The sequence below is a fragment of the Sycon ciliatum genome, chromosome 6 (genome assembly GCF_964019385.1).
Source record: "Sycon ciliatum chromosome 6, ocSycCili1.1, whole genome shotgun sequence".
NCBI lineage: Eukaryota > Metazoa > Porifera > Calcarea > Leucosolenida > Sycettidae > Sycon > Sycon ciliatum.
Genome location: NC_088648.1, coordinates 10,670,170 through 10,687,852, shown reverse-complemented (window position 1 = coordinate 10,687,852; position 17,683 = coordinate 10,670,170). Strand labels below are relative to the sequence as shown.

General features: G+C 47.4%; 1 protein-coding gene across 1 annotated transcript in view; it reads right to left on the bottom strand.

The window, feature by feature from the left end:
* Window positions 1–15,855: 15,855 nt before the first annotated feature.
* Window positions 15,856–17,683, bottom strand: part of LOC135819352 (uncharacterized) — a 65,794-nt gene continuing 63,966 nt past the window's right edge. Inside the window, exon 5 of the mRNA XM_065332545.1 lies at window positions 15,856–16,877. The gene's annotated coding sequence lies outside the window, so the exon portion shown is untranslated. The remainder of the gene's footprint in view (window positions 16,878–17,683) is intronic.

Below are 17,683 nucleotides of genomic sequence, written 5' to 3'. Positions count from 1 at the left end.
AGCTAAGCCATTCAAAACTTATTACACAGTATGATAGTCTGAAGACTAGAGTAACGTTCCAGGACAGTTGGACTGAGAGTTTTCATGCAGAGATGAAGTCCTCGTCGTCGCTGATGTCAATGGACGCAAAAATATTGTTCCGAAATATTTCAAGGAAGGTTGAAAGTTGGTCGCGCCTCATCTCAAACGCTTTGACTTTCTCCACAGGACAAGAGCTGCTATGCTTGTCGTCTGCTAGCTCTGGATGATTTCTACTTCACCACCAACGAAGCCTAGTAAGAATACACGATCGTTGCGAGGTCGGTTGATTACCGTCGGCGGACTCTCCTCGATCTTGAAATGAACTTTTTTTTAGCCGTGGCATGCCCATTTATTTTAGCTGTGTGGTCACAGCTCATGCAGGTAAGTGTACTATCACGTCCAGCGCGCCCTCTTTTTCAGCATCACTGGTACAGTCAGACCTCGCTTAACCGCACACATCTGTTTTCCACAAAAATATCCGGATAGGCGAGGGAACCGGATAACTGAACACACATACTGTATATATATATGCATGTGGCATGTCAAAAGCAGTGACATCATACATACATGTAGACAGGTCCTATGCAGTACAACTAGCGTGCACTGCCCAGTATGTAAAACAAGCGAGAAAAATGACAAGTGCTGTCCACATGCACCCAGCAGGTCAAGGACCTCATTTGCCTGTACAACTCCCTGATTCTAGCTTCTGCAAGTGCAAGCCACATGTACATGCAACCGGATATGACGAAGCTTTTTCTACACATTTTAACTGGTTTGTACACAAAATCATGCACCGGTATGCGGATCGCGAGGTCTGGTTATGTTGTATGCATAACATATGCTGCACATCGGTAACCAGCGATTTTCTTCCGGATGGCGAGGGATCCGGGTAAACGAGGACCGGATAAGCGAGGTCTGACTGTATACCATGGTACGGCACCTGCGCGTGCATCACTAGCACTACGTGTAGAGTCTACACGTACACGGTTCTTGCGGGTACAATCATGTACTGAGGGTCTCAGCCAGAGCGACAAATTTTATCGCTGTTGCAGGCATTTAGTTTTCTGACCCCTCGATGTTTCTCCAAGCGCTGCCACTTGTTCCACAAAGTCATTCTCACCCCAGCTAAGGTAAAACAGTGATGAGGCTTGAGTTAATGGCCATAAGCACGAGAAATGTGCAGGCCTGAACGCCTGACTGATCTCAGCGAGTCGAAATTACCATCGCAGCGACATCAGCGAAGAAATTGCGTCTAGTTCAAAAATTCCAGCTTCCAATAACAGAAAAGAGAACTTTGCCGTCACCCTATACTGATGATTATCGCCTATGTCCGATTCCTTGCCTCTGGTACGAGTGCTGGTGAGTAAATACCCCGTTTTATATCAAAAGTCAAACTGCGACAATTCCGATGACGCGGAGGAAGTAGTAACTGATGCCAACTATACACATCATAGTTGTATTTGAATCTCACCGTGGCCCATGCATTTGAAAATTTGAATGGTAGCCGGCCCAACTTTTGTTGCCTATATCCGAATGGCAACCATAATTACATTATAATTTTAAAAAAAGGGAGCCATACATTTCAATAGAGATTAGATACCCATAATCATATTTGAATAGGGTCTAGGTACGTTCGGGCCTGGTTTAAATCTTTGGAAAATTCATTTTTCATTGCTATCAGGTTCGGCCTCATTTTCTCTGTGCTGCGCTGATGAGTCCACAAAGGACGAAACAGTTCTGTCAGCAGATTGAGTATTTGAATGGGGTCTCTTATTGTTTGGGGTCTATACATTACGAATCTTATTGTTTAGGGTCTATACATTATGAATAAGAACTATACATATGAAAGGAGCCTGGCATACATTAGGATGGGGTCCATACAGTTTCAATAGAGGCCCATACTTTTGAATGGGGTCTGTACATTAGAATAGGAACCATACATATGAATGGAGCCTGGCATACAGTTGGATGCTATCCATACACAGTTTCAATTGAGACCCATACTTTTGAATGGGAACCATACATTTGAATGTAGTCCACATACATTTGAATGAGCCCACACAAGCCGCATACAGAAAACAAAATGGCTGCCAAACCTGAAAAATTTGGGCATAGGTCTGTTGCTTTTTCCACTTTTTGTATGATTTTTTTAGGTATTTTGGATTTCCTTATATGTACATGCATATTATGACTATACCCCAATCATGATCTAAATTTCAAAGACTTAGTGAGTTTTAAAGTTTCCCTCCCCATTGACAGGTGTTCCGTTCCATTTTTTGGGTCAGCAATGAGACAAGGACATGGGTATGTGGCCATTTTTGAAGTCTGGAAAGCCAAAATGTCATGCAATTTACATGACCCGAAAGATTACAGGCTCAACTCATGATCCATGCTCATTGCTGATTCATTGACAACATTGAAATAATAAAAGGAGGGGAAGCTGCTGGCGACTCCATGACGAGGCCTTCATTGACGTTCCAAGCCGTACCGAGAACCTGTATATGCGAGCTAATACATCTACAAATTAGTGAACAGCGAATTAGTTTTACACTCCAGACATCGATAATATGAGAAGGGCGCATATGCCTTTGAAGTGTGTATCCATCACGGCAGATGCCAGGTAGGGCCAAATCTCCATCGGCACAAGCCATGCAAGCGGTCTGCAAGTAATTCCAAGGATATGGGGGGGGGGGGGTTCTGGAGATAAAAGTCTTGAAAGACATACATACCCCTAGAATGGGTTGCTCCCACAACATTTGCATGTAACGGAATCTCAGCCATTCCGTTCCCCGGGACGCAGGACACAAAGGACAAGACTGGTTTGTTACATTATTTATATTTGGACATTACGGAAATGGAGACAACACTCAAAGGGACGAACAAGAAGACTGACAAAAGGACTCTCGACTACAAAATCGCGCATGCTCATATCACACATGCACGCGACTAGACGAGACAGTTTGGGGAATGCCATCACACAGGAAAACAACACATCATTTCACAACACCTGCCCCCTTGATGACATTCCACAAAATAATAAACGGACACCACGTTCCACATGCACAACAGCAAAAGGAACCACAGCAGAACAGAAAAACGAAAACCAACCATCAACCTAGAGCCGACGCTCTAAAATAATATCCGGGCCACGAAACAGGGCCAAACAAAAACCTAGAGCCGACGCTCTACAACCAGGCCACGCCACACAAGGCCAACCGAAACACGGGAGCCGAAGCTCCAACAAAATAATAACATGCGCACAGCCGCACCAAATAAATCTACAACAAAACCAATGGAGAACAACAGAACGAATAGAAGAGCAACAGACCGACAACAACCAAACTGAAACAACACAGCAACAAGCAACGAACTGAACAGAGAGAGAACAACACAGCGAGCAAGACAACAAGACGAACAACAAGGACGACACACAGTCGGTGACGCCAGACTCGTCCACTGTCCTCTGGCGAGCCACGGCCACACGCTCCGTCGCGGTTCCTGCCGTCTCAGGCTCCAGTCCACAGTGACTGTTCTAGTCCATCACCTTCTCTGCCTCCTCTCCGCGTCGTCTTCCGCTCCCACCAGCTCTTCACCTCCTCCGCTCCCACGCTCTGTTTACTTCAAAGTAACAGTTACTTCGTTGTTGACGACGACGAACAGACTCATTACAAACTAACTCATCCTCTGCGTCCCGGGTTTCGGCACCACGTTGTAACGGAATCTCAGCCATTCCGTTCCCCGGGACGCAGGACACAAAGGACAAGACTGGTTTGTTACATTATTTATATTTGGACATTACGGAAATGGAGACAACACTCAAAGGGACGAACAAGAAGACTGACAAAAGGACTCTCGACTACAAAATCGCGCATGCTCATATCACACATGCACGCGACTAGACGAGACAGTTTGGGGAATGCCATCACACAGGAAAACAACACATCATTTCACAACATGCATTGCTTTCTTTTAAGAACTCAGTGGACCCTTCACACTGTTGAGAAGCATGCATTCAGCAATTGCAAATTCCCTGCGTGGGCTGTTTCAGATCCAAATAGCGGCAAAAAAACTCTCTCAACACCTAGCATGAGCAACAAGCATGCAAGTTCATGCAATCAACTCCCACACAATATGCCATACTACTTTACCTTGTTGAGAGCTGGGAGTGACAGCAATGCCGGTCTGCATCCAATCTGAACGATGCCCATAGCTGGAGAGGCACCGCTTAGTAGTAGCACTGTGACAGACAGCCTGTAGGGCAGAGGTGGACGACAGCCAGCAGCATTGCTACGCACATGAGGTGTGCTGTCACGTGATGGCTGGAGGTGACAGCATCGGCACTAGCGCTATAGGCAATACGCGTCACAGTTGAGGAACAAGCAGTCATACTAGTCAGTATATAGATGTTGGTAGTAGTGAGTGACAGTGTCGGTAGTACGGACTTGGCTGATGCAGTTAGTAGTAGCAATGTGGCTGGCATCGGTAGTTGCCGGCATCGATAGTAGCGAGGTGGCCGGCATCGGTAGCAGCGAGGTGGCCAGCATCGGTAGTAGCGAGGTGGCCGACATCGGTAGTAGCGAGGTGGCCGACATCGGTAGTAGCGAGGTGGCCGGCATCGGTAGTAGCGAGGTGGCCGACATCGGTAGTAGCGAAGTGGCCGACATCGGTAGTAGCGAGGTGGCCGGCATCGGTAGCAGCGAGGTGACTGGCATCGATAGTAGCGAGGTGGCCGACATCGGTAGTAGCGAGGTGGCCGACATCGGTAGTAGCGAGGTGGCCGACATCGGTAGTAGCGAAGTGGCCGACATCGGTAGTAGCGAGGTGGCCGACATCGGTAGTAGCGAGGTGGCCGGCATCAGTAGTAGCGAGGTGGCCGGCATCGGTAGTAGCGAGATGACATTCATCGGTTGTAGTGATTGAAATGATGGTGATTGACATGATCTACCTGAGCAGGTATGAAGCAAACAGTCAGTGATTAGCACTAGGTATACTATACTGCTGTAACCTGAGTTTGCAAACAGACAAGCAATTTCTGGCAAGCATAGTAGAAAATAAGTGGCATGGTCCGAGATGTGTTCAAGACATGTAACTCAGTTAGTACATGCAGCGCCCCAGTCACAAACATGTTGCAAAGAAGCACAAACTTTCGCCAGCTACAGAACAAGAAGTTCTCCAAATGTTTCACCAGCTAAAGGGCAAGCAATCCAAACTTTCACCAGCTTCAGGGCAAGCAATCCTAAATTTCACCAGCTACAGGGCAAGCGGCCCAAAATTTCACCAGCTACAGGGCAAGTGGCCCAATATTTCACCAGCTATAGGGCAAGCAAGGACGAATGCATCAAGCTGATGTTTATGCCGCGAACACAAAACTGATAAAGAATGACTGCGCAGCAACGGATAGCTGGAAAATTACTGCAATTTACATTACCTGCTATATCTTGCAAATCATCTCTCGCTTTGAGTAAGTCACACATTTATCGACCCAGCACTCATGCCTGTATGAAGCAACTGCATGTGAACCTGCTGCTCGTCATTAGTAACGTCAACGCCCCATCTACAACTGAGTGACATATCCAAAGCACATACTCTGGCCATGTCCCTATTGCCTACTTTGCAAGCCAGAAATAGAAATTTCAACATGCAGGAATCAGCTAGTATAACGTACCAGGTAGTTGGCTTATACTTAGCCATGCTGTGGCGGATCGTGGTCCCCTGGCCTTGCATGTCTAGCTGAGGAAACAATAGACAGCGTCACACAATGGATTAGAAGCATACACCCATGCGACAGCAGCCATCGACGGCTATTGTCACATGGGGAAATAGCAAACCAAAACAGCAGAATGCATACCCTACCAATGTCTACATACATACCACCCAAATATACACCACCGGGTTAAAGGCGGACGTTAGCGAGCCTGCTGTGGTGTCCGTAGAGGGCTTGACCCTACCTGAGTGAGTGGGAATGAATGAGCATGGCACAATTTATTAGCAACATACACCCACACAACAGCAGCCTGTGACAGCCACTGTTGTATGGGGATAGTACAAGTAACAGACACGGGTACAAAACGACATGGTGTCATACAATACACCAAGCATGCAGTACACGACGACATATTTACCAGTGGTAGACCCGATGGCTTGACGCCGTAGCGCTAGTTGGCCGTGGCGCTGGTTGGATGTAGCGCTGGTTGGATGTAGAAAGAGATGACCTACAGGGCTCTTACCTTGCCCTGATCTATGCCTAGCTAAAATGTGATTAAAGAGAATTTGAATAGGAGAAAGCGAAATAAGATGTGAGTATAGTGTGGCATGAGGGTGAAATATTGTTCAGTGTTTGTTGTGGTTGATGGTCCAGTTTGCTCCAGCCACCAGTTGCTTGATTGGTGCACTGATTATCAGCCGAGTGTGTGCCGCTCCACCTCGCTCCATGCCGGCCACATGGTACTGAGTTATCACTGAGTGTGTAGTAGTGTGCTGGTCCCTGAGGTGTGTGTGTGTGTGTGTAGGAACAGATGCGCAGATGTGGAAATAGTCAGATTGATATGGCTATATATAATAATGCTACGTGCAACAGTACAATTCAGTTCATCCACAAACTAATGCATTAGTGACAAATTCTACCAGACAAGATTTGGGATCGTGCAAGACATTATTCAGTATCTTTCGGGTAGGGATTATGGTACTAAAAGCCATATCGGGCATGGGGTGTGATGACACAGAACATTGTACACATATAGGGCATGTGCTGCGATGGCATACATACACTGAAATACCTTGAATGCAGGCCAGAAAACGGTGTATGAAGGCGATTTAAATTGCATACGAGCCTCAACGTATCCGAAGAATCACTTTACTTTCCTGTAACCGACCACATTTTTGAGGCAAAGTTTGATTGAAGGCAGTCATGGAGTCGCCAGCAACTCCCCCCCCCCCCCCCCCCCTGCAATCCCTCTTCACCCTTCGGTAAACCCGGGGGAAATGGAACGGAACACCTGTCATTTTGTGGCAGCTACATTGCAGCAAGAGTCTTGCCACAATGAAGTGCCCCCACCTAGTTTTCCAGGAGCAAAAGAAATCATAAAAGGGAAGCATGGATGGCAGATGGCAGGCCTGGAACAAACAAACAAATAAACATGCACGCACGCACGCACGTGCACACACACACACACACAAGAGGGAGACACACCACATACATATCGTGGGAAGTTCAAATATTTTTCGATGATCCTAAACGGCACCATAACAGTTATGATTCGCAAGTCAGATGTCGGCGCATGCTAGTCATTCATAGCAATGTAGTCCAAATCCTCTCTGCTGCCTGATTATAGTGGAAGATACACTTGACACCATGAATTGTGTTTACTTCTTGCCATACTCAGTGGCGTGCCCAGGATTTGGCTGGGGGGGGGGGGGGGGTTGCGGCCGGGATGAAGTGGGGGTAGATGACATCATGCTACTGTCCCAGGTCAGCCATTTTGAAAACCACCGTGTTTCTGTAGCCGTGCATGCTCACTGGCACTCTGTGGTGTGTACAATCAACACCAGCTCGAGCACCGTACCGTGCAACCGCTTTTGGACGATCGTTTCAGGCCGCGCGCGCGCCCCCAGCCCTGCCTTTTATTTTTCGAAACCTAGGTCAAAACTTTTGAGGGGGGCACCCCTCGCGTACCCCCCCCCCCCCTAAACCCGCCGCTGATACTAGTACCTCTTGCTCACCTTTGAGGGTAGATAAAAAAGTTGTACTACGGGAGTTTGGGTTTCCTGCTGAAATGACCCAAAGAACAAAGTTGCAAGTCCAAAACCTAGCATTGAAAGCACTAGGCTTGGGATTCAGCGTTAGCTTGGCCCAAACCGGGATCTCGAAATGCCAAGGGTGAGTATTCCTGAGTGGGCTGTGAAGTTAAGAACAACATATAATTACGGGTTTTGAAGTGTCCCAAATTGAAACTTATCACATCACCGTTGAAGAGCATGTTTCCCAATCTCCATAGGTTGTCCGTGGCAAACTCAACTAGGCACACACAAGAAACCGTGACACAGAACAGGGTGTTACAATAGAAATAATAGAAGGAAAGTATTTGATAAACTATAATGAAACTTGCCCAATCTTGCGAGCACCCAGTAATCGGTCTGCTCTTTCCATTCCCACTGCTGCACTGCTGCATTTCTGGAAGTTTTCATTTTTGAGCCCTCGCCATCCATCATCATTCTATGAGCAATTGCTGGTCACATAAGCTTCCAGAATTCACATGGGACATTACCTAAAAGTTGCGATTCAACATCCTGAATCACCAAACTCATAACATTGCTCAGTTGTAGGGTCTAACCAAGGTGGGTGGCGTGCTTACCTGTGAAAGAGGTGTGTAGCAGTCCAGGTCTTGATGAAGGAGCCTTGCTCCATCGCGCTGTCCAGTGGAAGCGATTCTGAACCCATAGCCTGAGCTTGTCCTAGTAGTTGGTGAACAGACTGACTAGCGGCGATCACAATGGGTGGCATCCAGTTGCTGGCGCATTGCGTAGAGTGTGCATTGAGCAGACATCTTGGTGAGCATTGCTCAGTGGGTGCACAAACAACAAAACAAAGTAAACAAGTCCTTGTAGGCATTTAACCATAGGTGAATACCAGTGGAGAGAAGCATGGAAACCATGCACTATGGATCAAAGTCAAGTAGATACACTGTATTCTATCAGGTATGTGTGTGTGTGTAGGGGGGGGGGGCATGTCTCCCCATCCTACCATGCTGAAATACCTCCCATCCCCCCCACACTGAAATACCATCCCTCCCCCCCCCCCCCCCCCCCACCCCACCACATTGAAATTCCTCCCACCCCCCCCCCCCCCCTCCTACCACACTGAAATACCTTTCCCCCCACCCTACCATGCTGAAATACCTCCCCCCCCCCAACCCTACCACACTGAAATATCTCCCTATCCCCTCCCCCATCCTACCACACTGAAATACCTGCCCTCCCCTCACCCCACCACGCTGAAATCCCCCCCCCCCCCCCCCCCCCCCCCCGTACAGAGTTGGAATCAAGCTTCAGTGAAGGGTTATTGGATGCTGGCGATAAGTTCATGATTTCTGGCATGGTTGGGCACAGGAATACAAAAGGTCAATGGCGGGGACTTTGCCAGTCAGACACCAGTCTTCAAGTACAGTGTTCCGGTAATCTAACATGCCATGATAGAAGAAAGCGACAGCATTGGTGATGTTATAGTCCAAAGGTAGCGCATATGGTCAACAAATTGCTTACCTGCCACGTGGAGAACAACTGTTGAGTTCCAGGATTGAGATTCCCCACTCCACAATGCAGGCTGCTGAGTACAAGCAACTCTCACTCCAGACTGTCAGTAGATGATCAGAATCCAGCTGTCTAACGGACACACCCGGGTAAGGGCAGCAAAGCGGAATGCCGTCCGGTTGACGGCGACTGAGAAGTCGACTTCAATCTTCCCGGCGATCCATCCTCGTGTTGCTCACGAGTCACACATGCAAAAACAGAAGAAATAAATAACCCTTGGTCATATCATGACTTTGGAAAGCAGGCATAGATACAAGTCATACCAGATGGGAGTGAGAGGGGGGGGGGGGGGGGATGTTGACCACTAGACTTGGGAAACGATCTTAGTATCATCCGAAGCAGAGTTTGATTCCCATCACGGTAGGGCACCCAGTATGTAGCAATCAGGAATATCACGCATTGAACAGTTCTCATCTGTTTCCCAGGGTAGGCCTCACGGTGGCAGACAAGTGAAAGTGCAGTACTAGTAATTCCCATGAAGTGCTCTTACACAGCCCTGGCAACATAAAGTTATGCTCAAATCTCATAAGCGCGGGAAGATTAACGCATACAGCGGTGGCTATATTATGAGCAAAAATGGCTGTACCCCCCCCCTTTAATTAAAGACGTCTACGCTGGCGCACTTTCTAGGACGGTTCAATACGGAAATGTATATCATGAGTGGCGCTGTTGCTAATCGAATTCAGTGCTCAGATATGGAAACTGCAAACAAAATTAATGCCAAATGCGCTTAGGATATTGGATCTGGATGTCACACAGAAACCTTCATACTGCCCATCGTTGCTTAGAATCAACTGATTGGTAGTTTAGCAGGTCCCAGAATCAATTTTCTTGTTCCCAAGGACAATCATCAGTGGATAATCCGGAACTAAAGTCAGGCATTGAATGAATCCATACAATGATGGTGCAATAGTCAACATCCAGGTACTGATATAAGTGCAATAACAGCTAGAGCGTATGGTGACAATTTCAGATGACAAGTAGACCAAGCAAGATTGTGTGGACTTGTGAAAATAACTGTAGCACAACACCGCGTTCGACATGTCTGATTGAAGTTTGGAGCCAGGGTACAGCACCAGAAGCTTGAATGGAGAAGGATAGATGTGGAGGATGAGGAATTAACGGAGGAACGACAAGGAGAGGACAATATGGAGACGAATGACGGTGTGGAGACGGATGTTCAGATTGATGAGGGAGATTGCGAGGGCGATGGTGAAGCGGATACGGAAGAGTGAAGAAGAGTGGAGGGAAGAACACGAAGCAGATGCGTGCACTGTCAGAAAGAAGTCAGCTGCTTACTTGTATTTTGCTATTGTTCTTTTCCCAAGTCTATACTGTTTTGCTTGCTGTACACTTTGTCATCCAAAATTGTCAACCTAAGCTCTAGCTATTACTGCACTTACATTAGCAGGGCCGCCGGAACCGGTCTGGTTGGTCAAGTTATCACCGGACCAACATTGTAGCCACCAGCACACATTTACTACTATGGAGGTCATGTGTACCCGCCATATCATACTGTAAAAGCCATATATATAACGAAGTGCTAACTCTAACGAGTTAACGAGGAGACATCTGTCGTTAAAATAGAAACCGTTATACAGAAATCGATACATATTATACTGTCCTATTGAGCGTTGAGAATGAGTGAAAATCGTTACCTTTGGTACACGTAAACTAGTCAATTTTGGGAAATCGTTATATGCGCCTCGTTAGAATAATGGCTTTTACAGTACACAAAGTATGAAAGGCACTGAAACTACCGGACCAACCAGAAACTGCTTCCGACGGTCCTGAATAGTATCCGGACGTGAACTATGCACTATCCTGGTATTTAACTTTAAAGGGGAAGTATACCCTAAAATCAAATTTTCACCAGTTGTAGTCTTCTGGGTGCTGAGTCGAATGGTCTTGGTCCGAGGAAGCTGCGACGCTCCCTTCCTACTTGAATCCCAATCGAACTCGCGCACTTCCACCGAAACTGGGTGACTGCGCCCTACTAGATGGGGATTTGTATGCAAAATGTCACTAAAAGCGCCATTTCGTTCTTATAAAAGCACGGATGACCGCGATTGGCCCATATGTTGTAGTCTTTTGGACGCTGAGTCGACTGGTTTTGGTCCGAAAAGGCTGCGATGCAGCGTTCCTCCTTTATTCCCAATCGAACATGGTTGAACAAGCGGTCACGTGCTCCTGCGTACACCAGTCAGCTGGTCACCGTGCCTGCAGGGTACAACTTACTAGCCTGTTTGACCTTTTTTGGGTGCAGTCCTGTCACTCGAGTTGAACTCGAGTTGAACCTTGGTGTGAAAGTTGTCACCTGCTGGCGCGGTGACCAGGTGATTTGGGCACCCAGGAGCACGTGACCGCTTGTTCAACCATGTTCGATTGGGAATAAAGGAGGAACGCTGCATCGCAGCCTTTTCGGACCAAAACCAGTCGACTCAGCGTCCAAAAGACTACAACATATGGGCCAATCGCGGTCATCCGTGCTTTTATAAGAACGAAATGGCGCTTTTAGTGACATTTTGCATACAAATCCCCATCTAGTAGGGCGCAGTCACCCAGTTTCGGTGGAAGTGCGCGAGTTCGATTGGGATTCAAGTAGGAAGGGAGCGTCGCAGCTTCCTCGGACCAAGACCATTCGACTCAGCACCCAGAAGACTACAACTGGTGAAAATTTGATTTTAGGGTATACTTCCCCTTTAAATTCATTCAATGCCTGACTTTAGCTCGGTATTATCCACTGATGATTGGAACACGAAGATCGATTCTGGAAGAAAATATTCATTTTGTTGAGGGTGTTGAAAAGGGGAAAGTCTGAAGAATGAATTGACTGTCGCCACCAGGACTCGAACCAGGGACTTTCGATTGAAGCCAGCGGTGCTCTAACCACTGAGCTATGGTGTAGCTGTCATTCCAGAAGGGAGAAAACATTTTCTTCAGACTCCGAAACCACGCTTACCGTAACACTACACAAGTTAGTGGGACGCAGCCCTCACTGTACCCACACACTTCACGCACAAACTAGTACACAGGGAGCCCCAATGTACCAAATTATTCATTAGTTGAGGGTGCTGGAGACGGAAAGAGTCGAAAGGAAAATTGAATTTCACCACCAGGACTTGAACAAGGGAGCTTTGCTTGAGGCCAGCCGTACTCTAACTACTGAGCTATGGTGTTGCACGGTAACGTCTGCGGCATTAATACTCTTTATAGCTAAGGGGCAGAGCATGCAACGTACATGTAGATGCAAATCATGCAGTACCCATCAACTGGGTTAGCCGAAGTGCACCCTATCGCCACAGTCCCAACGCCTACATACCGGTACGTCACTGGCCCCGCGAGCCGAGTCTCTAGACTGCATTGTTTTGGTATACACATAGCTGCAAGGCGAAATTTTAGTTCTGATAAGCATACGAACGTTTGAAAGGACCTACATAATCAGTATACAGGGTTCTAGCCAAAGGGGTGGGGGGAGCAGCGGCCCCTACTCTGTGCGCCCACTGTGAAAACGTGCCCCCCCCCCCTACTCATTTTCCGATTCCGAGGCTTCATGCCACGCAACGAAAATGCAGTTGATAGTCAGTACTAGAGGGTTCGTAAAGGCACATATGTCTGGGGTGAAGTCAGTTCACCCCATACAGTGCATTTCGCATTGCAAGACAGTTATTTTGAAAATGGAAAAATGGGGAACTGATTTCCGGTCGCCTTGGCACGTCAGAGTTACTATAGTAATCCAGCCGGTGTACACGACGCTCGAAAGATGACCAGCAACCTGCAGAGAAGAAATGAGAAAGTCGAGGAACTGGGTGACCTGTAGCGTTCTGAATTCGGGGAAGTGCAAACTACCTAAGTCCTTGCCCTGGCAGCCTCCGACAACAATGGAAAGGCCCTCCATACTACAACACCGCAACGAGGGAGTCAAGTGCATGCCGAAAGACAGGTGCCTCGCTGCCCAAAAAACAAAAAATAAAAAAGATTAGAATTTAGAATGATACACGTTGCCAGACGTTTGCCACATATCCGGATACACCACTTTGTAGTTTTTATCCACACTGAAATGCCTCGCTCGTCGCTGACGGAATGCTTATCAAGACGACGTACATTGTCTGATAGTCTCGATTACAAAGAGCTTGTCGAGTGATGGCCTTCACACGGCTCAACAGGTGCTAGTCAAAATAGCGAGAGAAGAATTCAGCGCCAATGCAGGCACCCAGAGCAACAAACCCATATCACCAGGCCTGACAACAAATGTTGTCAGAACTGCATGAAGTATTATCGTGTGCATGTACGGGTGCTTACATCGGTCTTCTTCCAGGGAAACACGCTTCCACGGAACACACGCATGCGCAGACCAACTGAGAACGGCAGCGACTTCTCTTCATCAACTGTTACTTCGGAGGAAGGACAAGGAGAACAAAACAGAAAGGTCATCAAGGTTAGCCACAGTGGCAAAGGAACAACTGCGATTCACTGCAGATACTACAGTCAAGTGGTTGGAGGAGAAAATATACCTGCCATGGCCCACACCGAACAAAAGAAGTTGATTCGGAAAGAAAAGATCTAGAAGTTCAATATACATACAAACCCATGGCGAACGAAGCCAATGACAAGCACTTACTGCCGCTGAAGTATGTTGCCGGGTGAACCTTCTCACGGAGTTGCTAAGTAGCGCAGGCGTGTCTTTTAGCTTCGCACCCGCCATTTTTGGCAGAGTCCTCGAAGATGGAATGTTGCTCGCCCAGTACATCATATTTCAGGGCACAATCACTCCCTTAGCGGGCAGTCCGTAGCCCGTCGAATTAGAGGCTACTTGATACTTTTCACAGTGGAGCAGCGTACACGCCAACACAAGTCACGACTCAATTCATCTCAAGTACAATTTAGTACGAGAAGGCAAACCGCCAACAGCCAGCTAGGAAGAGGAAACTGAGAAAGAGAGCAAGCTGAAAAGCAAACCATCTCCGACAACAACAGCGACGAAAATGAGCCGCTAGAGGGCGCTCAAAAGAAATTCCGCAGCTGCGTAGATCTACCAATTCCAAGAAGCTCGTGAGTGCTGCAGGATTTGCTCGGGGTCATGGGGTCACGGGTTCATCTCCGGTAGACTACAGGACAAGCAGTTGTATGCATGTACATGAAGCTACGGAGAGGGTGCTAGACGAAGGTTCGAGAAAGACGACTGGAAAGCATGACGTACTCGCCGTCTATTGGTCAACGCATGATTCAATTCTGAGAAGAAAGCATGTGGCAGACGTAACCCCAAGTCAGAGTCAGAGCCAGAGGATATTGTGTGATAATTATGTTCAGCGTCGGTCTACGGCTGGCCGGTTAGCCCAGCAGGTACAGCCCGCCTATATAATAGCCTAGTACAGTGGTAGACTGTACTAGGCTATATAGCCTAGTACAGACAGTGGTAGACTGTACTACCGGTAGATTATTTTATTATTATAGAGTCAGTGGTTCGGATCGGAGATATAGTCATTATAGACCCATCGAATGCTCAGATCCGCGGGTATTATCATCCTTCTTGGCTTCAGCGCCAATGCCGAACGGCTTCATCCGCTCAACTGCCCAATGACGACGAAGACACGGTTTCTAGTCTAGCGGTCAGAGCGCAGCCGCACTACCCTAGCACCGGACCCACTCAGTCGTAGACTGAATCCTGCAAAGACAAGACAGTGTTCCCTATCATCACGGTGGCAGCTGGGCAAGAGTTAGGCATGTACATCAGGGAGTCGCAAAATAAGGTGTTGTTTTTTATTTTAGTTGGATTCGCTGACCAAAACGGACAAATTATCCCATAACAATGGGGCCAATCCCTGATGTACATGTACATGTCATGATGTACACAAGTCATGTACAGTGCTTTCAACTGAAATCCGACCCCCTTGGCTGCGCGCCGCGCCGCCGAGGGGTCGGATTTCAGTTGCCAGCACTGTAGTTGCAGAGTTGTAGCCAGCTTGGCTTGAAGAGCGCTAGCGCTATCCATGATAGCGGTCCCTGGCTTAGTTCTCGCAACACTCCTTCATGATACGGAGTGCATTACAGCTGGGAAGTGATGGCCCACTGGAATATTCGCTGCACTGGTTCATGGTAGATCTACTGTTGTCTGGAGCAATGAACCAGGACAGTAGTCTACTCTTAGATCACGGTACATGCACACTCATGCACGCAAACACACACACACACATACACATACCCACACACACACACACACACACGCACACACACACACACACACACACACACACACACACACACACACACACCACGCAATACACGCAAGCCACACAAGACAAGACACAGAACGATTCCATTCCGCTCTCGCCAGGATAGTGAAGGCAAAAACACAGATGCACCTTTGTCCACATCCAGTGGCAACATCTGCTGTCCAAGAAAGGGCCATGCTCAGCTAATATCATCACACCACGGCACATACAAACGAATGCAACTATCCATGCACATGCACACGCGGCAGTGCACACAGCCACAAGACGTTCTCAGGCACATGCATCACCGCACAAGTCTTTTTTAATGTCAATCACGATTGTTTAAAAAATATGATTCGAAAAGAAAAAAAAAGAAGGAAAACTCCTACTAGTAGTAGTTCATTCAATGAATACAAGGATCTAAATTTGGAACTTGAATAGGGAAAAAAACACCTTGCATCATCTTGCATGAACGTACAGGTGCATGTGCAGTGTGTGGCAAAGGCACAAACAGGCATACAATACTATGAATGTGGCGGCGAGGCAGACTTGAAAAAGCAAGCTGAGCGAAGGAAAGCAGACAACAGGCGAATGGGGAAAAAGTCAACAGCATCAAAAATAAGTGAACAGAAAGCCGCGGTGGCAAGCCATGCATGAGAAACTGCGGCAAACAGTACATCGGGTCCTCTAGGGAAAGTTCTTAAGAAGTCCTTTTAAAAAATATCTAAAAAAGGCTAGCAAACGAGGCATTGGAATACATTGTGCACGTCAAAAATTGGCACTTGACCACAGAGCACACTGCTTTAAGTGGGGCAAGACAATGATATTAAAGGAAGAAAGCCAGCTGAAACTTGAAATATGTTGCCAATGTAGGGCTATGCAAGGCCAGACAATGCCAGGCAGGGCAACACAAGGCAGAACACTGCAATGCAGAAAAAATGGGAAGCTACTTCGAGTACACAGCACACTGCAGAACAACACAGCGTAAGAAGATCGTCCACCAGTCAAGGCAAGACACACATGCAGAGCTGCAATCGCAGAAAGTCCAAATGCCAAAGCACAGCAAACGTGTAACGCAGTCGAATCTAAGAAGAGTAAAACACACTGCAGTTCAGGTTGAGTCTCTCAATAAAGAATCATGGGCAGAATGCGTGAAGTCAACAAAATGCAGCATGAAAGTCAGAAAAACATGCAGAGACCGCTTTCAAAACAAATTCATGAAATAGCATACTGGAGTCTTGTTTGGAAGAATATTGTTGCAAGCTCACTGGCGAGGTGCAAGCTGGTGAAAGTGATTGTGACGCTGCGGTATGGCAAACAGACGGTGTGGTCAGCAACCTGGGACAGAGGCAACAAAAACGGTGCACATCCATTCCGCAACACGCACACCCACGCACAAACAAACACACACACACACACACACACACACATACACAAACACACCCACCCACACACACACACACCCACACCCACACACACACACGCACACATGTACACATGCATGTACGGACAAATACAACCACAGAAACGTGACACGTGATCTTCAACAACATGTGGAGGCAAGTAAGTGTGGATGTACATGCGTACACACATCAGACTCAGACATGCCCATCGCGGAAGCGATGATAGCAAACAAGCTATGTTAGACAAAGCAACATGTGCTGAGATTGCACCATTCAACAGCTTGCAAGACTGATGAATTGACCACCACTAATTTTAGCCTGGTCGACACCACACGGCTGATTGAAGAGTCGATATCCAATCGTACACGCCGACAAGCACATGCACACAATCTCACGCACTCGTATGTGCATGCACGCTAACAGGGAAAATCCCCTGGCGTCAAGTGTCTGTTGCATCCAGATACTACGCAATCCACTCTGCCTGCAAGACTAAGTGCACATCTCAAGTGAATCAGAAATGACACGGAGCACCCAAATTTGGCACCCACAAACAACATTTCTGGTGGGCAGGTCACGCCTCAGTATTCTGCACTCAGGAATGTTAGACATAAATGCTACATTTCACCAGCCCTAAAATGTATCAATATGTGAATACAAATAGAGGTTTGGCAAACTGACGGGAAAGTGTTCAATGCACGGAGAGTATTCACATAAGAAAGAGACAGAGGTTCAATCAGAATT